The sequence below is a fragment of the Chiloscyllium punctatum genome, chromosome 3, assembly GCF_047496795.1.
Source record: "Chiloscyllium punctatum isolate Juve2018m chromosome 3, sChiPun1.3, whole genome shotgun sequence".
In the NCBI taxonomy this organism is placed as follows: Eukaryota; Metazoa; Chordata; class Chondrichthyes; order Orectolobiformes; family Hemiscylliidae; genus Chiloscyllium; species Chiloscyllium punctatum.
In genome coordinates, this window is record NC_092741.1 from 94036487 (window position 1) to 94060309 (window position 23823).

Below are 23823 nucleotides of genomic sequence, written 5' to 3' on the forward strand. Positions count from 1 at the left end.
ACCAAATACTGAGGACTGCTCTTCCGCTGGCTTTTTAAAAATTGTGATGTGGGATCCTTTCAATTCACCTGTAAGGACAAATAGAGTTCTCTTTAACATTATATCTGAAAGCCTAAAATGAACATTTTACAATACAGTGGCATTGGTCTTTGTGTATGACAGTGCTTGAGTGGCAGTTGCAGGGTGTGGGAGTACTAAAGGGGACCTTTTATTGGATGTGGGAGCGCTGGAAGGGATTGACTAGAGATTGACCAATTAAAGATTGTGTGGTTGTGCTGCTACATTAAACACAGAGAGTGAAGTTTTGTCAGCATTGGGTCGGTGCTCGCAGAAAAGGCAAGAATTCTTGGCAGGACAAGGTGGGTTGTATTAGAAGGAAATCATAGAATGTGGGCAGTTGAGGTAAGGTATGTGTCTAGACTAATCCAATCTTGTGGAGGTCACACATTATGGTAAAAATATATTATTATAAAAAGATACTTTTTTCAGTTTTATAGTACAAGTTTCTCTAATCACTGGTAGGTAAAATCTTTTCATTAATGCCCTCCTCTAATAGGTAACTACCCCTACAATGTATTGCACTCTGAGCTGATAACAAACCTTGAATTTAGAGCCCCCAGCATTTCTTTGCTATGTGCCTTGGTCAGAAACCAACTTCATCTTCTTTTGACATATACTAACTATCTTTTTTTAATGTTTTAAAATTATTTAAATCTGCTCTGTTCTTTTAAAAAATGATCATTTAAACAATTTCTTTGGATGTGTCACATTAATGGAGTCGCTATTCCTTCCAACTGTCTTTCAAGGACATCAAGTCAATACTTAATTACTACTTAATTAAAAAGCATGTAATTTGCTCAGTACTTTGGCCAAAGTTAAATGACATAAAATCATTGTTCATCATATTGCTATTTTCAAAATATTACTGTGTTCATATTGTCTACAATTAGATAACCACAGTTCTTATATTAGAATCATACATTGCATGTGAGGCAATTTGGAATGTTTCTGAGAGACGTGACCAGGTGTTGGATAAATGCAAAATTATCTTTGAGTGTAAGGTCCAGTGAACATCCTTGTCACATGAAATCCTTGAACTTCTTTTAACCTATTTTTTCCATGCATTCTATATTATTATGACATTCAGCAACCAATTATTCTGCATGTGGACTAGACTAGGGATTTTGATAAGGTTGGAAATATGTTTGAAGGAAATTGATTTTTTTTACAGGAATGTGATCTCTGTGTTCATACATTCATACATATTGATTCTCTCTCTCTTAGACAGTTTAATGATCAAATGAGATAATTACCTACTTGAGGGTATGCTGACAATATGCAACTCTCAGGTGATGTCACCCATTTTTGTTTTATTCATCCTAAGCTACTACATCATTGCCCAGGATGCAATTGCAAATCAACCACATGGTTGTGGGTGTGGAGTCACCCTATAGGCCAGGCCAGATAAGGATGACACTTTCCTTCCCTAAATGACATTGCTGAACAAGATGGGGCTGCCCGCAACAATTTAATGATTATCATTAGTCTTTTAATTCCAAATGTGTATTGAATTCAAATTCCATCATCTGCTGTGGTAGGATTTGAGTTCAGGTACCCAGAACATTATCTGGGTCTCTTCATTAATAGCGATAATACCATTCGGCTACCACCTCCCTATGGTGAAGGGTAAGAGGATTAGGGGCTACCATTTAGATCTTGGAATTAAATTAAAATCTTTAATTCACTAGTGATCTATATAAGGTGAAAATTAGTTAGACAGTTCAAGGGACACATAGAAGAGAAAAAAATAGAAATCAAAACATGAGAACCAGTAGGGAATGAAGAAATCAAAGCAGATAAATTTAGAGTTTTTCATGTCAGAACTCCCAGCTCATAGTCACTCTCAATCCACAGAAAACCTAACCTTATAATTTTTCAGTAGAAAACATTATTTTTATTGTACATTTGCAACAAGTTATGTAAGAAGAGTATGATTGCAGTAATGTTTGTTGTAAGATTTGTTCCGTAATCTTTCACAAACAGATTTTAAGATCTTACAGTAATCCTCAAGTCTATCAGTATCTTATGGCTAAGTCTCTTATCTTGTTCTGTAATGATACTTGCCAACAGTCTAGAGTTGCCACTGCCTTTTTCAATCACTGAAGATCTGCTCTCCAGGCCCATATTTTGTGGGATTAATCACACACCATTGAAGGATTCTGTAGAAACGTCTTGGGAATTCAAAATGAATCACAGTAGTTCTAATTTTTTAACTTTGTTACTGTAGATGTTTTACTATAGGACAACAGAGACAAACATATACAAGTAAAACATTCTCAAGTGGAAAAACTAAGAGAAGAATTCTATAGAGGTGAATTTCTTTCACAGGGTGGGACAAACAGGAGCTGGGGCTGTTGTCTGTGTAGAAACCCACCTACAACACTGGTTAAAGGACAGAGGTTTCATAGGAGTGAGCTCTTAGTTGGTCTGAAGATGGCTTTCCTGTCCATTTACAGCAGTGGGACTGGAAGCAGGTTAAATGGCATGTGCATCTTATTTAAACTTTGCTTTAAATGATGGCTTATATTGAGGCGGCTGATTCTCCTTTGGAAATATTACAGGGAATCCAGATGTCAGACACTTGCAGGTACCCTCAATTTCTCAATGCCACTCTGGATCTAATACTGCAAGAGAGAGAAGAAGAAAATTATTTTTCCCAGAGGGTGGCAAAATAAGCAACTCACTGTGTAATAGGCAACCCTCTCAGTTCAGCTGATTCTCTTTCCATTTTGGAATCTTCCTCTGTTGTGGTTCTGTTCACCGAGCTGGGAATTTGTGTTGTAGACATTTCATCCCCTGCCTCGGTGACATCCTCAGTGCTTGGGGGCCTCCTGTAAAGCGCTTCTGTGATCTTTCCTCTGGCATTTGTAGTGGTTTGAATCTGCCGCTTCCGGTTGTCAGTTCCAGCTGTCCGCTGCAGTGGCCGGTATATTGGGTCCAGGTCGATGTGCTTATTGATTGAATCTGTAGATGAGTGCCATGCCTCTAGGAATTCCCTGGCTGTTCTCTGATTGGCTTATCGTATAATAGTAGTGTTGTCCCAGTCGAATTCATGTTGCTTGTCATCTGTGTGTGTGGCTACTAAGGATAGCTGGTCGTGTTGTTTCGTGGCTAGTTGGTGTTCATGGATGCGGATTGTTAGCTGTCTTCCTGTTTGTCCTATGTAGTGTTTTGTGCAGTCCTTGCATGGGATTTTGTACACTACATTGGTTTTGCTCATGCTGGGTATTGGGTCCTTCATTCTGGTGAGTTGTTGTCTGAGAGTGGCTGTTGGTTTGTGTGCTGTTATGAGTCCTAGTGGTCGCAGTAGTCTGGCTGTCAGTTCAGAAATGCTCTTGATGTATGGTAGTGTGGCTAGTCCTTTCGGTTGCAGCATGTCCTCGTTCCGGGACAACACTACTATTATAGGACAAGCCAAACAGAGAACAGCCAGGGAAGTCCTAGAGGCATGGCACTCACACACGGATTCAATCAAAAAGCACATCGACCTGGACCCAATATACCGACCACTGCAACGGACAGCTGGAACTGACAACCGGAAGCGGCAGATTCAAACCACTATAAATGCCGGAGGAAAGATCACAGAAGCGCTTCATAGGAGGCTCCCAAGCACTGAGGATGTCATCTAGACAGGGGACGAAATGTCTGCAACACAAATTCCCAGCTCCGCGAACAGAACCACAACAATGAGCACGCGAGCTACAAATCTTCTCACAAACTTTGGATTCCTCCTCTCTTAGTTGCTGTTCCTCTTCTGATGAACTTGTCTTCAACCAGAGTCTCACTGACCTCAAAGTCCACAAAATTCTGGGGAGCATGTTATAGGAAGCACAGCACAATAATTGAGACCCTTATAAGCAGCTATTAGAAGTCACTACTGGATATATTTGGGCACTGAAAACACATTACCGGAAGCCTGATGACCTTCTCAATGGCTAGTCACATTGGTTATTCGTTATATTGCCTGTTTATCTGTCAGAATTTCCTGTAGGAGAATCAGGATTCATCTTCCCACATGATATCACTTGCAGTCTAAGCATCCATCTATAAACTTTGGGGATTGGTTTGAAGATATCAAACATTGACTATTGGAAGATGATAATGCCATGGGGAGGGGGGGGGGGCGCTGAACATATTCAAAGGCTAGGCTATGAGTGCCCATCCTTTCTGCCAACTGTGCAGTATCAAAGCCACAATATGCCCATGCCACATTAATCCTCTTGCAGCTCCGAGATGATGCCCTGTTTCATCTGTTACTGTCTCCCAACTGTGTACAAATTTACCCTTAGCTGTTCTGAAACAGCTTATCTCTCCACGCTTCAGGCTCACTGCCTTTATTACTGATGAAGGGCTTTTGCCCGAAACATCGTTTTCGCTGCTCGTTGGATGCTGCCTGAACTGCTGTGCTCTTCCAGCACCACTAATCCACTATTTGGTTTTCAGCATCTGCAGTCATTGTTTTTACCTAACTTATACAACCTGCCCACTCATTAAATATCTGACCTGTTGCTTTCCACAAGCTCAGACCAAATTTCTAAACTGTCCTGATTGGCCTTCATGAGTTAATACAAGACCCTTTTTTGCATACCCCTGAACTGCTCATTGTTCCTGGATAAAAGCAAATTACTGCAGATGCTGGAATCTGAAACCAAAAGAGAAAATGCTGGAAAATCTCAGCAGGTCTGGCAGCATCCATGTAACACATCCAAAGAAATTGTTTAAATGATCATTTTTTAAAAGAATAGAGCAGATTTAAATAACTTTAAAACATTAAAAAAAGATAGTTAGCATATGTTGAGAGGAAAAAAATGGATGTTTTGTAAGGAGTAAGAATTAACCAACCTACTGGGTATTTCAGCACTTTATGCTTCAGGCTTAAAGCTGTTGAGACTTTTGACCCTTCATCTCAAAAGAAGATGAAGTTGGTTTCTGACCAAGGCACATAGCAAAGAAATGCTGGGGGCTCTAAATTCAAGGTTTGTTATCAGCTCAGAGTGCAATCTCGACCAAATATGACATCGGCTCAAACCTGCTAAATGCTTATTATTATCAATGATTATTATTAAATAATGGGTTTTTCAGAATTATTCTTTCCTGTGATGAAGAAATCACTCTTTCTGCTCATCTTAATTGATAGTGTGCTGCCATCTTGAGCTAATACAGTCTGCCAGGTGCAGTGTCTGTATCAAGTGAATTTGGAGAGTTGCCATTCAGCCAAGTTAGATAAAGGGGAGTCAACAATGCAGCAGTGCAAAATAGAAGCATATTGTTCTTGTGAGTTTGTTTATTTCAAGAAGTTCTTTGGTTTTATTACAACCTGGCCTGGAACATTTGGTTGCATTTAAGTCTGAGTCAATCCTTTATAGATTCAATCCCATTCCAGAACACGAGGACAAAACTCAAGGGCAACACTCCAGTGCAATACTGAGGCCTAGTATGTTTTCTAAAGTGCCACTGAATGGTTTTCAGTAAGAATAATTCAGTTACCTCCAGTGTCCTGCAAAAAAAATCAAATAAGCAATATCTTTAAAACAGATTATCGGGTCATCATTACATTGTTGTTTCTCGGAGTTTTCTGTGCGTAAGTTGGCTGCTGCCTGCATTATAACAGTGACTACGTTTCAAAAGATTTCTGTTGACTACACAGTGTTATGAAGGGAAGTACACTGCTATTTGAGCCATGCTATTCCCGGATATTGACAAAACTTAAATTTTTAATCAAATTATTCAAAGTTTGCAGTTTTCCTGTCTGATTGACTCAGTTTAATGGTAAACACTGACCACATTTCTGAGCTTAATATGAATTACTGCTTGCAAATGAATTGAGTCTAAACACTATGAATTGTCAACATACAATGCCACTTCAATCCACCCTTAACCCCTACACACAAATGCAGTCAGGCACAGGCAAATAAGCAGCTTGGGATGTTATGGCTGGAGGAAAAGATCTTGGGGCAAAACAGGTCAATAACAACAGAATTCAATGTGATGTCAATTTTACTTCTTCCAAGCCCTTTTGATGTCTGAGCTTTGTATCTAAGTGTTTTCAGATCTTTGCTGATAACACAGTGGCTGTTGGGGAGGATCGTTGACATGTTAATTTTAGGTCTTTTTCTGTCACTGGTTTGAGGCAATAGCTCATAGCAAATGTTAGGAGAGAATATGCAGCCATCTTTCAGATTTTGGTTATTTCACTGCAGAGAGAGGGAAATGGAGATGACATCTTTTGCAATTTGGAGAACTTCTGCCCATATATTGTTATACACAATCTGCCAAAATATCAGGAGCCAAACAGAGAGCAATTGTCATGCTGCTGACTCTTGGCCCAAACAAGTGGTATCGATGAAAACCCTTCAACAATCTGTCTCCAGGTGAAGCTTTTTTTGAACAAACATGCACTCAGATACACACACATGCATGTGCTCACACACACACACACACGTACTCATACACACACGGATGCATGCTCACACACATACATGTGTGCTCACACATATGCGTGCGGTCACACACACAAACAATGCAATTGGTCTCAAATATCTTGCTCCGCCCCATCCCCACCTTGATCAAGGCAATAATGTAAACTCACAATGGGCTGGATTTTTCACCGGCCAGATGGTTATTACTCCTGTGTTATTCAGAGGTGCTTATGCGGACCCTCACAATGTAATCCAAAATAATTTCCTGGGAAATTGAACTTTCCACAATGTATTTCCCCTATGCCAGGAACCCTCCAAAATTCTCCATTTAAATTGGAATCCTCAGAGGATTCCAATGCAATTAAGTAAAATAGTCACTCAAGAAAAGTTAGACTATAAAATATATAGTAACCATTCAACAGGCCCTATACACCTGTGCCTTCCTCAAACCCCTTCCCAACCTTTCCCGACTTAAACAGCCTGGGACTCACCACGCCATTCCGAAGACCTGCCACATCTGAACCCACCTATTCTGGTCTGGACTCCTGGTCCTGCCCTGCCCTCAGACTCAACCCGTAAGACCCTGGCTGAACTCCACCCAGAACCCAAATCCCTGCCACCAGGCTTGACTAGCCATTTCCTCCCCACTGCCCCATGCTGGAACTCTCACTGGACTCAAGCACCACAATATCCTGACCCTGGCCCGAGCCACCCAGGCATCTCACCGACTCTAATTCTTGTAGTCTTCTTCCCACCCTATGCATTCCAGCATCCTCCTTTTCTGCTCACTCCTTTCTGTCCTCTCTCCCCTATACTTTGCAACCCACTCCTTTCCCCCCCAAACACTTAGTGCAACTTCCTCCCAGCTCTGTTCCAAACAATTGAATCTTCTCCATTCATCCCATCGGAGGCAGTAACCCCCATAGCCAGCCAACAGCAATCCCCAGTTGCCCAAGTTATATGTTACCATCTCTGAGGCTTGATGCCATGCTTAGCAATTTCTGCAGCCCATAGTTGCACTCAACAATCTTCAATGACTGACACCATTCCTGGCAGTATCCAAGTGCCAGAACCTTGCTTAGCAATCCCTGAGCTCACATATGTGCTGGGCAATCTCAGTCAATTTGTCAAGCATAATTACCCTTTTTTAAATGCTGTGTCTGATTCTGTCACTGTTTTCTAAATGGTCTATTGTAAAATCCTTGATAATGGACTCTATCACCTTCCTCACTACCTACATCACACTCACTAGTCTATGTTTACCCCGTTTTCTCTTTATATCCCTTTTTAAATAATGGGTTCACTTTAGCTACCCTTCAATCCATAGGAACAATTCCAGAGACCAAATAATCTTGAAAGATGACCGCCAAAGCATCCACTATTTCTAGGGCTGCTGCCTCGTATAATCTGGGATGTAGATTATCAGGCCTTGAAATTTGTCAGCCTTCAATCCCATCAATTTTCCCAACATCATTTCTCTACTAATAAAAATTGATTTCGGGTCCTCTCTTTTACTGAACCTTGTGTTTATCACCTTTTTTGGTATGTCATTCATGTCTTCCTTTGTGAAGATAGAAGCAAAGTATGAATGTAGTTTGTCAACCATTTCTTTGCTCCATAATAAGTTTCCCTGATTGTAAGAAACCTACATTAGCTTTTAACAGTCTTATTCCCTTCACATACTTATAGGAGTAGTTAATTCTTATGTTCCCTACAAGTTTACTCTCATACTCTACTTTTCCCTTCTTAATGAATTCCTTCGTCCACCTTTGCTAATTTCAAAACTGCTCCCAACTTTCATGTCTATTATTTTTTGATGCCACGTTGTATGCCTTTTTTTGCTTCTAATACTATCTCTGACACTCCTTATACACCATGGTTTGGTCCCTTCTCTTTCACCAGAGAGTACTAAACAATTTTTATAGTTCACCCTTTAACTCACTGAATGTTCGCCATTGCATATCTATTGTCATTCCTTTCAGTAACTTTGCCTGATCCATCAGAGCCAAGTCACAGTACTTTCCCTTATTAAGGATCAGCTACCTCCCTCTCCATCTTGATGAAGAGATCTATCACAGTATGGCCATTCATCCCCAAGGGGCCTCTCACAACTATATTACCTACTACAACTCAATTCAGGCACAAAGCCTTTAGGCTTGTCTTCTTTATGACTGTTGTCCCATTACCACCTTTTACTTTACTGTGTTTTGTTTCATTCTGGCCTTTGATTTCTCTGCCTATCACTTCTTTTATTCTCCTTTCTGACTTTTATGTTTATCCTTAATTCCTTTTCCTTTGACTCCCTGCACAGGTTCACATTCCCCTGCCAATGCAATTTAAGCCTCCCAACTATTCTAGCAAATACATCCCCTAGGTCAGCAGTCCCAGCCCTATCTAGGTGAAACCCGTGCAGTTTATCATGGTCCCATCTCCCCCAGAGCTCGTCTGAATGCCCTTGGAATCTGAAACGTTCCCATTACAACACCTCTTTCAACATTTGCTCATCTGATATATTCTGCTATTTCTACTCTGACTAGCACGTGGCACATGCAGTAGTCCTGATATCACTACCTTTGAAGTCCTACTTTTCAGTAGCTTTCTAAATCCCTATATACTGTTTTTAAGACCTCATTCTTTTTTTTAACCTATACTGTTGGTACCAATGTGTTCCATTAAAACTGGTTGTTTATCGTTCCACTTCAAAACATCCCGTGGCTGAGACTCCAGCACCAGGAAGGCAACATGCCATCCTGGAATCTTATTTGCGACTACAGAAATGCCGATGGATTCCCCTTACATTTGAATCCCGTATGATTATTGCATTTCCAAACTTTGTGCTCCTCCTGTCTCTATGCATGAATTTGGCTGTTGCTGTTTCCCAGAACTCTGCCATCTCTTTGAATTAATCTTCCAGCCTCACAGTAGGGTGGGGCCATTGCTGTTTGTGTCCATCAAAATGTTTTGGCTCTGAATATTTTTGCCAATTAAGCTTTTCAGGCCTGTACTGCCAACACTTCACAGTTTATTGCTCATACAGTGGAATCTGTACTCTAACAATGAATGTTATCAAGCTGATCACTGATGTGCTGAAGCAACACTGCCAATACCTTGGGAGGAGTCCACCTACAGTCACTGGAGTGAGTGGGCTAATTACATCATGGCCAGTTGCATCCTTCACAATTTGGTCATATTGAATGAATAGCTGATCGGTCTTTGGTAAATGCCTCGGTGGTAAGGGGAAGGAAGGGGGCAGATGCGTGGTGTTAACGACAGCATTGCTGTGAGTGACGACAGATGAAGATGGTCCCATATTCACACTGAATGTGCCCTCTGTTGTGTCGTATGCCACTTTCACTGTGCTAAATAGATAGCTTCAGAACTGATCTAGTGCTGAGCATCCATGAGCTGCTGTGGGCCAACAGCATCAGCAGAATGGCTTTCAACTATAGTCTGTAACTTATAGTTCAGCATATCCCACACTTTACCATTACCAGCAAAACAAAGGATCAATCCTGATTTAATAAAGGTTGAATACTATGCTCAGAGAAGTGAGCAAGCAACATGAAGTTTAAATATTGAGTGTCACTTGAATCAGGCACAGATGTCATATCTTTTCAACCTTTGTCCTCACCCTGACTTAGTCCCTAACTGAAACTTTCATACAATATTGAAGCAAAGGGTGAGAAATGTGTTCAGTGCCAGAAATAGACTTCATGCTCAGACCATACCGAGGCTCCATGGACCTTGAGCCTGTCTGTCAGGAGCATTTATGACCCTATCTTATACTAATAACTAGCGCTTCTATTAGAACTAACATGACTCTTAATGCAATTAACAGCTTCATATTTGCACCAGTAAACCCAGTATGTTGAAGAATGATGTGATTAAAACATCAATTACAGGGTGAGGTGAGGTAGAATAAGCCAAGCTGCCAATTCCTGAACATTTCATGGGAACTAACTGCTTCAAAATTGGCATTCAGAGTAGCACATTGTGTTAATTTCCAAGCTTTGCACTGCATGCAACTTCTATTATTTAAATTAAAGGTTGGAATCTCAAATAAAGCATCCATCTGGATTTCGGATGTATGCTGGAGGCAGGCAGGGCTCCAATCTAGGGTATAACGATTACCCCAATAATATCATCACCATTTGTTGTGCTACTTAGCATTAATCCAATATATACCTTCAATTAAATATAAATTTATTTGAATTACTTTAGTATTTAAAAGGAAAGCAACCAGAATTTTTGGGAGTTTTCTATTGCTTGGCATTTTTAATAATCTAAGAATAAAAAGGAAACCCTTGATTTAAATTATTAATGCTCCATTTTTGATCCTGGGGCAGGATTTTGAATTGCTGGGTTAGGAGCAAGGACAAATGTGAATGTCTATTGAAAATCATTTTCCTGGAAGGCCACACTGGATGCAAGCACTTCTAGAATGAAAGAGTGGGTGTCAGACTTGCTAGGAGCTCCCATGTTTCCAATTAAGTAGCTGCTGAGCTGCTTGATGGACTCATGAATAGACGTCAAAGGGGTATTTGACATTTACATCAGAAAGCAGGGGGAAGTGCAATGCTTGGGACACATTGGACTGCAGCTGTGGTGAGCGTGAATGGATGTAAGGGCCAGCGTACTAAAGAAGCCACAAATAATACTCAGTTGTTTAATTAGTGGCATGGATTTCCTGGTGTCAGAGCCAAGAGGTACTGGTTGCCATGTCATGACTCTCAGTAGCTGTCATAGGCACTACGACCATGAATGCCTTTTCTTCTACTTCCTTCCAAAGAATAAGCTGGGAACCTTATTGGCATGTCAAAAATGGCTGTACATCATTGCACTTCACCTGTCACTGAAGCAGTAATCTTCATCAGAAGTGCCGAGTGGATGATGTATCTTGGCCTCCTCCGGTGGTCCCCAGTATTATCGATATCAGTCTTCAGCCAATTTGATCCACTCCATATGACACTGAGATGTTTGGAGGCACTGAATATTGCAGAGGCTATGGGCCTTGACAACATTCGGCAACAGTACTGAAGACTTGTGCTCCAGAACTTGCCATTCCCCTAGCCAAGTTATTCAAGTACAGTTACAACACTGGTATCTACCCGACAATATGAAAAATTCCCCAGGTATGTCCTGTACACAAAAAGCCGGGCAAATCCAACCTGGTCAATTATTGTCCCATCAGTCTACTCTTGATCGTCAGTAATGTGATGGAAGGTGTCATTGACCAATACTGAAAAGCAGCACTTGCTCAGCAATAAACCGCTCAGTGATGCCCAATTCAGGTTGCACAAGGGCCACTCAGTTCCTGACTTCATTGCAGTCTTGGTTCAAACATGGACACAAGAGCTGAATTCCAGAGGTGAGGTGAGAGTGTCAGCCCTTGATATTAAGTCTGCATTCAACCAAGTGTGGCATCAAAGAACCTGAGCAAAACTGGAATTAATGGGTATCAGGAACAAACTCTCGACTGGCTGGAATCATACCTAGCACATAGGAAGAGGGTCGTGGTTGTTGCAGGTCAATCATTTCAACTCCAGGACATCTTTGCAGGAGTTCCTCAGGGTAGTGCCCTCGGCCCAATCATTTTCTGCTGCTTCATCAATGATCTTCCATCCATTATTAGGTCAGAAGTGGGGGTGATTGCCAATGATTTCACAACGTTCAGCAGCATTCATGATTCCTCAGATACTGAAGCACTCCTTGTTCAAATGTAACAAGATCTGGACAATATCCAGGCTTGAGGAGAGTGGTGCTAGAAAAACACAGCTGGTCAGGGCAGCGTCCAAGGAACAGGAGAATTGATGTTTCCGACATAAGCCCTTCATCAGGAATGAGGCCTCCTCAGATGCTGCCTGGTCAGCTGTGCTTTTTCAGCACCACTCTCTATGACTCTGATCTCCAGTATCTGCGGTCCTCACTTTTGCCTAATATCTAGGCTTGGGCTGACAAGTGGCAATTAATATCTGTGCCAGATAAGTGCTAGACAATGAACATCTCCAATAAGAGGTAATCTAACCCCCACCACTTGACACTTGATGGTGTTACCATCACTGAATGTCGCACTATCAACATTCTGGGGTTACCATTGACAGGTAGAGTGGCTTCAAGACCAGGACAGAGGCTAGGAATACTGTGGTGAGTAAGTGATGTCCTGACTCCCAAATTCTGTCTACCATCCACAAGGCACAATTCAGGAGTGTATTAGAATATTCCCCACTTGCCTGGATGGGTGCAGCTCCAACAACACTCAAGAAGCTTGACACCATCCAGGACAAAGCAGGACAAATGCTTGATTGTCACTACATTCACAAACATCCACTCCCTCCACTACTGGCACTCAGTAGCAAAAGTGTGCACTATTTACAAGTTACACTATAGAAATTCACCAAAGATCCTTAGCCAGCACCTTCCAAACCCACATTCTTGAAGGAAAAGGGCAGAGGATACATGGGAACACCACCACCTACAAGATTCCCTCCAAAATCTTACAAGTGACTTGGAAATATATCTTTCTCTGACTCCTGGTCAAAATCCTGGAATTTCCTTCCTAAGGGCATTGTGGGTCCACCTACTCCACATGGACCTCCTGGTTCAAGAAGGCAGGTCACCATCACCTTCTCAAGGGCAACAAGGGACGGGCAATAACTGCTGGCCCAGCCAGCGATGCCCTTGTCCCACGAGTGAATAAATAAAAAGATGGAAGTTAAACACAGATGCCTCTGTTGCATGACAAACTGGTTTCCTTTGGCACCTTCCAGGAAGAGAATCGTCCAATATACTTTGCAGTTTCCTCCGTTGGATGCAGTCAGCAGCAATGAATTGAAGGTCAATCTTGCTCTGGGTGCCAGCTGACTGGGATATCATGCTTCTCTCCTGGTGCAGTAAGAGGCTTTGGCACAATCTGCACAGCTCTTCCTCAGCATGGCTTCAGTGAACGCTGCTTGAGAGAGTCTTAGTGCCATATACCATCTGATCCAGCTCCACTTGGTCTGGGAGGACAGGAAACATGTCTCTGTATCAAATAAGGTCTTTCCCAGGTGAAATATGATCTTTCATCACTTTCCCACCAGAGGCAAATGTTTAAGCTGAAAACAAACATGACTCCTGCTTGACACATCATGATGAAAATTCAGTGTTGATCTACTTAATATTTGAGGATCAACTCTGTTTATTGAATTGTGACCACTCACACATCATTTACTTTGTTGCAATCCGACCATACAGCTCTTTTATATTGCTTGACACGAAATTCTGTCCTTGCAACATTTTTGCCAACCATTTACCTAATCTCCAGTCATTACTATAAATACAACTCTGGAACTCATTGTCATTATTTAACTAAAAACAAGGCATTTTCACTGACAATTATTTTAAGATGCATTGATTGCAATGCACATGTTAATATATGCACAACTGTTCCAGCGAATAGATAGAAAAGCAATGTGCAATCAGGAATGATCCAAGTTCAGTAATTGCATCCTTAACTCAACCCCAAATGAATATGCCAAAACAAAAGACATTCTGAATCTCTTGGGAAGTGATGCAAAAATGGAACAAGTCCAAATTGTAAAATAGCTGATATAATGGAGTTCAATAATTTAAACCTGTAACTCTTCATCAATTTTACATAAGAGACAAACAAGTTCATTATTTAAGAGGACTGCTGTAAGCAGGGTTGTGAGCTGGTGACATGCTTGTTTATAGATTTCAAAAATAAATGGTAAAGCAGCATTTCCTCTCATTTTCCTAAAGCATACAATGAATCCTTAACTGGGAGAAGGGCAAAAGAAGGATTTGACATCTCTAAAGCTTCTGCACAAAGTTTTACGTATCAGGAACACATTTTGAAAAATAATTCAGCATATGCTGTCTGTGAATTTTCTACCCCATTTTAACTTAATAAGGGTAAATCAAAGTCAGCAGCATCTGATATTCAGCTTTTGGCCCGAGGACACGAAGCTCTAACCAGGGGTGCTGAAGGTGATTGCTACCCTAGAAATTTGATAGCAATCCAACATGAAAGGAATACAGTGTAACTTGTAAATTAGAGAGAGCTCAGAAACTCACATCAGATATTCTTTTTTCGCAAGCTTTTATATTTTTTAAATTATCAACGTCAGAACTATAAATGTTGGTCCGAGATGGCACCAATATTGGAGGTGTAGTGGACAGCGAAGAAGGTTACTACACAGTATAACAGGACCTTGATCAGATGGGCCAATGTGCTCAGAATTGGCAGATAGAGTTTAATTTAGATAAATACGAGGTGCTGCATTTTGGGAAAGCAAATCTTAGCAGGACTTAATGTCCTATGCAGTGTTGCTCAACAAAGAGACCTTGGAGTTCAGGTTCTTGAAAGTAGAGTCGTAGGTAGATAGGATAGTGAAGAAGGAGTTTGGTATGCTTTCCTTTATTAGTCAGAGAATTCTTGCGGCTGTACAGGACATTGGTTAGGCCACTGCTGGAATATTGCATGCAATTCTGGTCTCTTTCCTATCAGAAGGATGTTGTGAAACTTGAAAGGTTTCAGAAAAGATTTAGAAAGCTGTTGCCAGGGTTGAAGGGTTGAGCTATAGGGAGAGGCTGAACATGCTGGGGCTGTTTTCCCTGGAGCGTCGGAGGCTGAGGGGTGACCTTATAGAGGTTTATAAAATCATGAGGGGCATGGATAGGATAATTCAACAAAGTTTTTTTCCCTGGAGGAGGGGAGTTCAGAATTAGAGGTCACAAGTTTAGGGTGAGTGAGGAAAGATATAAAAGGGACTTAAGGGACAACTTTTTCACGTAGAGGGTGGTACATGTGTGAAATGAGCTGCCAGAGGAAGTGGTGGAGGCTGGTACAATTGCAACATTTAAAAGGCATCTGGATGGGTATATGAATAGGAAGGGTTTGGAGGGATATGGGCCGGGTGCTGGCAGGTGGGACCAGATTGGGTTGGGATATCTAGGCAGCATGGACGGGTTGGACCGAAGGGTCTACTTCCATGCTGTACGTCTCTATGACTCTATGAGAGTTTTGAAGAACAGGCTTTGACTATGAATAGCACTTCAGCTCCAAAACTGCAAAGAACTTACATTTGAGATCTGATGTTACAATCATTGATCTTGTAACTGCAGAGTTGATATAGAACCTGAAAATGATAATCATTCATGCACAAGGTTAAGTGCATGCTCCTTGTCTGCATATGCATTTAACAACATGGCTGCATTTGGACACAAAACTCATCAATTTGGAGTCAAAAGGAATCAAGCAACAATGTTTCAGTCATTATTAGCTACAGATTCAGATACAGTTTTTATTCTTTTCTGTGGTGTCATAAATTGAGAGTGTTATTAGGCCATTTTAAAAGGCAAATAATAGTCAACCAAATTACTATTGGTCTGGAGACAGACCAGTTAAAGATGGCGGACTTTTTTCCCTGAGGGATGTTAGTGAACCAGACAGGTTTTTACAACAATTGACAATGGTTTCATGGTCACTGCTGGACTAGGCACACTATCCGTAAAGAAAGAAAAACTAAACAGTTGAATAAACCTAGCTCATTTATCCAACTCTCAGACAACTTCACTGCATAGTTCATCAATCATTTTATCATACTTTTTCAAGAATTATTACATTAGCAGCATCAAAAAGTCTAATTCATTGCCACAAGCTTTTTCTATATTATGAAAAGTCAACAACCTCTCTCTATCCAGGATCTCAGTAAGCACTTGAATACTGATGAAAAAAAGACAGAGAGATATAAAGAACTCAGTGTTAAAGATTTGCTTGTTTGTGAAAAGCTTGGAATTTCCTAGAATAAAATAAATTGTGTACTGAAATAAGCTTCTTTTATTTTTAGAAATCAGAGAAAACGGGACTTAACTTTCATGGTGCTAAGGGGATGATTATTGAAATAGTGATACAGGAACAAAGAATTCAGATGTGTTGCCATTGGCAAATGATAGATCTAAGATACGAGGATTCTTTTTATTCATTCTTGGAAAAGGGGTATGGTTGCCATTTACCATCAGTAGTTGCCCTACAAAGTTGGCAGTAGGCCTCACAGAATAAATCCAGATGCCTTTAGGCAGAGTGGGAAAAGATATTTTACCACATGACTGCAGCAATCTGTGTTACAAATCTCAAGAGCTTTCAATATCAGAATCGCTTCATATCATTGATTCGCTAATTTAGTAGCTGCTGCACCTCATAAATATCCATCAAAGTTTCCCTAAATGCAGAAAGATGGAAAACCAAGACACTTCAAACAATGTCCCCCACCCACTCAGAGGTTTTTGTACATCAGGATCTAGGTGTACAAATTATGGAAGGGTTTTAAAAAGAGTGAAATTATTTCATGGAGGAAAAGGAGAAGAAATGGCATATCTGTGACATTAAATTCTCTACTTTTATTTGGGATCAATAAACCAATTAACATCATTGTTCTGATACAGTAATGGACAGGAACAGAATGGTGTGAGTGTAAATAAGGCAGCTACGGAGACCCAAAGTTCAGAAGTGCAGATGTGTCACACTTTCAAATTGTCTAGCAAGTCTAAGGTTCTCTTAGCATACTTGGATGAGAGCGGGGTTGTGGGATGGATGAAGTAAATTACTGTAGTGGCTTAGTACAGAAGAGACAAGGGCAGCCGATACATGGGAATACCACACTACCTTTGACTTTCTCTTCAAGCCACTCAACATCCTGACTTGGAGATATATGTGTCAAAATCCTGAAATGCCCTACCCAATGGCATTGTGGGTCAACTTACAGCAGGTGGACTGCAGCAGTTCAAGAAGGCAGCTCACTACCACCCTCTCAAGGGCAACTTGGGATGGACAATAAATGCTAGCCAGCCAGCAATGCCCACATTCCATAAATGAATTTTAAGTAATGGTATTAGCATCAATACTGGCAAAGTGGGACCTGTGCCACTGGCATGTTCTACACCCCTATCATACTGGGACTGGTGTTCTTGTAAATCCCATAATTAGGGATGAAGAGTGGGGCTTTAAATTAAATAGTTGGGGTAAGGGCCCAAATTTGGGAAGTTGTGGTGAATCAAAGACAACAAATAAAGAATTTTACTGTGGAAATATTAAATAGATAATGACAGGAGGAGACAGTGAATGCAGATCTAAGAGAAAATCAACAGCTAGGATTCAAGGTCACGAAAAAATAAAAGAACAAAATTTAAGACACTGCATTTGAATGCAGCATTCAAAGCAAATTGGAGGAATTAGTAATGCAAATTACTGCGAACTGTCTACAGTCTGACCTGAAGTGGGTTGTGAATATTGCAAGGGTATATGACACATAGGAAAGAAAGGCAGCCAGGAAAAAAATGGAGCAGTGGCTCTGTTAATTAAAGATGATATAACACAGAGAGGTCTGACCTGAATTCAGGAAATGAGAATATAAAAGGTGGGGATGAAGAATCTTAAAGTAAAGAGATCATTTATGGGAGAGGTCCCCAAACAGTAACCAGATTGGTTGATTGGATGTCAGGGAAGCAGTAATGGATTCTTCTCAAAAGGGTACAGTGATTATCATGGGGAATTTTAAAATACACTTCGATTAGAAAAGTCAGATTGGAAAAAGCAGTACAGTCAGTTCTGCTATAATGTGGTAGTTCTGTTCTCATGCAATTCTGTGTCATAAGAAAATTGTGTAATAGCTGCACATTTTAACAAATGGAGCTGGAATTGTGTTATAACCAAGCACACTTTAAACATTTACACAATGGGGCAGTACAATGGCTCAGTGGTTAGCATTGCTCCCACACAGTGTAAGGGTCCCAGGTTCAATTCCAGCTTCGGGTGACTGTGTGGAGTTTGCACATTCTCTCCCCGTGTCTGTGTGGGTTTCCTCCGGGAGCTCCAGTTTCCTCCCACATTCCAAAGATGTACAAGTTGCGTGAACTGGCCAGGTGAAATGCCCATAGTGTTCAAGGATGTGTAGGTTAGGTGCATTGGTCAGGGGTAAATATAGGGTAGGGGAATGGGGCTGAGTGGGTTACTATTCAGAGTATCGGTGTGGACTTGTTGAGTTGAAGGGCCTGTTTCCACACTATAGGGATTCTATAATTCTAGAAACATTGTCCCCAATTCAACAATCATGTTATAGCGAATTCGCATTAACAAAACATACGTTACTGCAGAACAGTACTGAATGCTTTCAGGACAATTTCTTAGACCAGCATGTATTGGCACCAACCAGAGAGCAAGCTATACTGGACTTGGTTTTGACCAATGAGATCAGGCTAATTACTGACCTCACAGTGAATGTTCCCCTGGGTGGTAACAACCATAATATGATTGAATATTAAATATGGCTTGAGAGAGAGAAGTGTGGATTCAAGACTCCTACATTAAATTTAAACAGTGGCAATTATGAGGGCATGAAAGAAGAGCTAGCAAAAGTAAAAGTCATTCGTGATGCAGTGGTATACATTTAAAAGGATATTCCAGAAAGCACAGAATAGAAACATTCCAACAAATAAGAAAAGTCCAAAGGGAAGGACCTGCCATCAATAGCTCAGGAAAAAGCAAAGATAGTATCAAATTGAAGGAAAATACACATAATTGTGCAAATGTAGGTGGCAGATTAGAAGATTGGACATAATATACAAAGAAGCCAAGAATTGCTAAATGATTAACAAGGAGGGAAAGATTAGAATATGTGAGTTAGTCAAAAATATAAAAACAGATAGAAGTTTTTTTGCAGATTTTTAAAAAGAGTTAACAAAGTAAGTTTTAGTCCAATGGAAAATGAGGGAAAGAAATTAATGATGGAAAATGAAGAGATCTCAGATTAATTAAATATGTTTTGCATTGATCTTCACTACAGAGGATACAAGTAGCATTCCAAACATAGTAGCAAACAAGGGATTGAAAGAGAAGGAGAAACGTGAGAAAATTGTAAATACCAGGGAAATTGTTGAAACTGTGATTTGACAAGTCCTCAGTTCTTGATGGATTTCATCCTCTGGTTTGAAAATAATTACTGAGACAGTTGATGCATTTGTTTTAATTTTCCAAATTCCATTAGATTTGGGGAAAGTTCCTTTGGCTTATGTAATACTTAATGTACTTTTTCTATTCAAAAAAGGAGGTAGGCATTGGCAGGAGATCATAGGTGGCTTAGCTTAGCATCTGTCTTAGGGAAAATATTAGAAGCTATCATGAAAGAAGTTGTAACAGAGCACTTAGATCAGTTTGAGCTAATCATATAGAGCCAACATGGTTTTGTCAAGGTGAAATCATGTTTTACTAATTTATTGGAGTTCAGTACGAGTGGATATATTGTACTTAGATTTCCAGAAGGCATTTGATAAAATGGCACATCAAAGATTATTGTGAAAAATAAAAGCTCATGATACAGGGAGTAATATATCAGCACAAGTAGAAGATGAAATGACAGAGAGTAGGAATAAATGGTCTTTCTTCAGGCTAGTACGACATCGTAAGTAGTGTGCCATGGGCGCTGGTGATGTTGTCTCAATTCTTTACAATTTATATAAATGATGTGGGTGAAAGGACCAAAGATAAAGGAGCTAAATTTGCTATTGACAAAGATAGGTAGAGAAATGAGCTGTGAAGAGGACATAAGGAGTCTGCAAAGAGACATAGATAGGTGAAGTGAAGTGGGCAAGGATCTGGAAAATGTAGTACAATGTGAGAAAGTGTGAAATTATCAATTTTGGCAGAAAGAATAAAAAGAAATCTAAACAGTGAAAGGTTGCAGAGCTCTGAGATGCAGATATATCTGGATGTCCTAGTGCATGAATTGCAGAAGGTTAATATACAGGTACAGCAAGTAATCAGGAAAGGTAATTGAAAGTTGTGTTTTATTGCAAGGGAAATTAAATGCAAAGCCAGGGAAGTTATGCTTCAGTTATAAAGGGGTATTGGTGAGATCTGAAGTGCTATATACCATGCTGGTCACTGTACTTGCAGAATGATGTTGATAAGTTGGAAACAGTTCAGACAAGGTTTACTGGACTAATGCCTTATGAGGAGAAATTGGACAGGCGAGGCCTGTATCCTCTGGAGTTTATAAAAGTTAAGAGGTTACTTAATTGAAACAAAATATATCCTGGGGTGAGCTTGACTGAGTAGATGTGGGAAGAATGTGTCCACTTGTGGGTGAGTCTAGAATTAGGAGTCATCGCTTAAAAAATAAAGTATTCCCATTTAAAGTATAATAAGACGGTTCAGAGTCTTTGGAATTCCCTTCCTCAAAACTCAATAGATGTAAAATCTTTAACAATTTTTAAGGCAGAGGGTGATAGATTCTTGATTATCAAGGGGCTGTAAAATAATCGGCTATGCAGTAACATAGAGTTGAGGTTAAAATCAGATCATTATTGAATAACGAGAGGTCATGCTTTCAAGGTGATAGGTGGAAAGTTTAAGGGGGATACACAGAGGGTGGTGGGCATTTGGAAAGCGTTGCCAGCAGAGATGGTAGAGGTAGGCACGGTAGGTTCATTTAAGATGCATCTGGACAGATGCATGAGTAGGTGGGGAGCAGAGGGATACGGATGCTTAGGAATTGACCGACAGGTTTAGATAGCATACTTGGATCGGCTCAGGCTTGGACGGCCGAAGGGCCTGTTCCTGGGTTGTAAATTTTCTTTGTTCTCTTTGAATAGTGGAACAGACTTGAAAAGCCAGTGGCTTACTTTTGGTCCTTATTCATATGTTTTCTCTTTGCAAAGTCTGCATCATCCAAACATATTGAATTAAAATATTAGCAGGTAAAAAAACCTACAAACTTCAATCAGAACTGCAATATAACGGAGCATAAAATGTAATGCTAACATAACTGAAGATATCATTCTAAATTCAGCAGAGCCATTTGGAAGAAGAGAAGCTAACATCAGATTGAAAAGAATCACATAAAGAGAAAGGTGCTAAAAGAACATTAAAATATTTACTTACAGAGCCCAGCAGCCTCTAAGATTTTAAATGTAAATATTCATAACCTAGAAATACTAAGTAGAAATATCTAGCTATGCTAGTAACAGTATTTGCCAAAAGCACAGAATAAAACAGTATCTAAATCTCCAGTCTATTCATTTCCCTCACCCCATATATCAAGTGACTGGGTAATTTCTCAGTTCTATGCAAAAATTGCTCCTAATACATGTTGATAAGGATTTCATGAAATTATTCAAAACTCAGACTGCTGATATGAGCTTCATTGAAGCCCTCGTAAAGATTTCAGGGCATCCCTAGATTAAGGTAATCAATCTAAGATTAAAGTAATTAGGTTGCTTAGTAGCTAGGAATTTAAAACTTGAATTTATCTTCAGCCCTGAATTGTCCTCTTTTGGACTGCTTGTGACCTGCTTTGACAAATACTGGCAGATCAACCTCATTTTCTGGGTTATCCTATTGGGTTCCAAGTGCTATTTGGCAATATGTAACATAACGCATTCAGCGAAATAATTTTAACCACCTGGGAAGTAAAACATAATTGAAAAAGGCTTATGACTTGAAGACCACACTGATCTCATGAACAATGAAATACATAGCTGTTGGGCTACAGGTTGGGGAAATGGTAGATGACAGTAGTTGTATGTAGGTGTATGGTAAAGTATGACTGGGAACAAAGTCATGAGGGAGGGGGCATTTGTCAATAGCCTGGTTTTAAGTGATGTGGTGGGTGTCTGACAGTGAATTACCTATTTGGCATGGTCACCTCACATGTTAGGGGTTGGTTGGGTGTGGGGAGTGGTGTGTTTGTTAGGCTGTTGCAAACACATATAGACAGCATCAGTTTGGACCTAGGGAGGTATGAAGCCAATGAGTTTATGGGAAGGGTGACCAGGAAGGGGATTTGGATGCTTCAGGTGGAGGCTGCCATCCATTGACTGAGGAGCACTCACTGTAATCTTCTGTCATCTGGAAATCGAAAGTGTGCAATGGGGAAGAAAATGGCTGCAATAGAGTGGATGGGCTAAGTGATTGACTCTGTGCAGGAGAGGGCTGTGGAATCCACTGATGGTAGCCTTTTACAGGAAAAGAACTTTGCACACAGACCAACGTACTGTATGTGACACAGACCTGTGGAGTCCCTATTCACTAGCTATCCTAACGCACCTCATCTTTCTGTGTATTGCACCTCACTCCACAGCCATTGCTGAACAATTCAATGATGGTTACACTTCTCGGCACGGATGCTGCAAAAAAAATGCTTGTTGCAGGAACTGCCATTGTTCCTCTTGCTTCAAGATAAGGCAGCAGGCTCTCAGTCCAGACCTCCACCTGTGGAACTTCCTCTAAAGCCATAAAGTGATGTCTAAAGCTGTGAACAAATGTTCAGGCCTACACAGAGAGACTAACTACCGAATGTAAGGTTAAATCTGTGACATTTACACAGAAATGCAAAATTAATTATAAGCCACTCTGCATTCTTTTTTGCGTTTGTTTCAGATTACCAGTAACCACATACTTCATTTTATTTTCATACTTTTACTTAATGCTTTCAAAAATTTGTGATTCTCATAAGTTACTGGGTTCACTGATGCATTATAAAAGGGAACAGGCATGCATGGCATGATACTCTAATCAGTAGAAATTCCACTATTTTATAGGAAGCTTTGGGCCAAATTGATAAGTGAAAGATAAAACCCTGATGATCTAATAAAAAAATAGAAAAAAAAAACAAAAATTGAATTTCCATTCTATTTAGAAATTAGAAAGTTATTTCCATAATACTACAGTGCCTCTACATGGCAAAGACAGGAAACATTGAATAGAAAATAGGATGGAATTTCTAAGGAAGTAGAAGAAATATAGAGGGAATTATATTTTACACAAGAACATAAAAATACAAATAAAATAGATCAAATGACATTTAACTTATCAAGTGTGGTTCTTTCTGAATCATGTTTTGTATGGCTTATATCTGGCAGTTTGAAGATAGAGGTAACCATCTACAGTTACATGTATACTATACATCTCTGTGACTAATGAAGCCAACAAAACAGACTTGCTAAAATTATTTTAACTCACTACTTCTAAATAAATTAACACATAAAACATTGTGATTTTGACCTGGAACTCTGATACTCACAAATATCCACAGATCTTAAAATGATCTGAACAGATGTCGACTCTATCATTGTATGTGTGCTGTTGATGGCGGATGCTGTCACAGCAGTTTCCATTCTGCAGAGCAGAACAAATGCATGCCATACATTACCTGTAGTAGTCTTCAACATTGATAACAATTTTCAATTTCTAAAGTAATTAATTAATTGCTGACATTGTATTGTGATAATCCAGAGTTGTTCATTACTCTTTATAACCTTTCTCATTTTATAATTTTGATTAATGTGC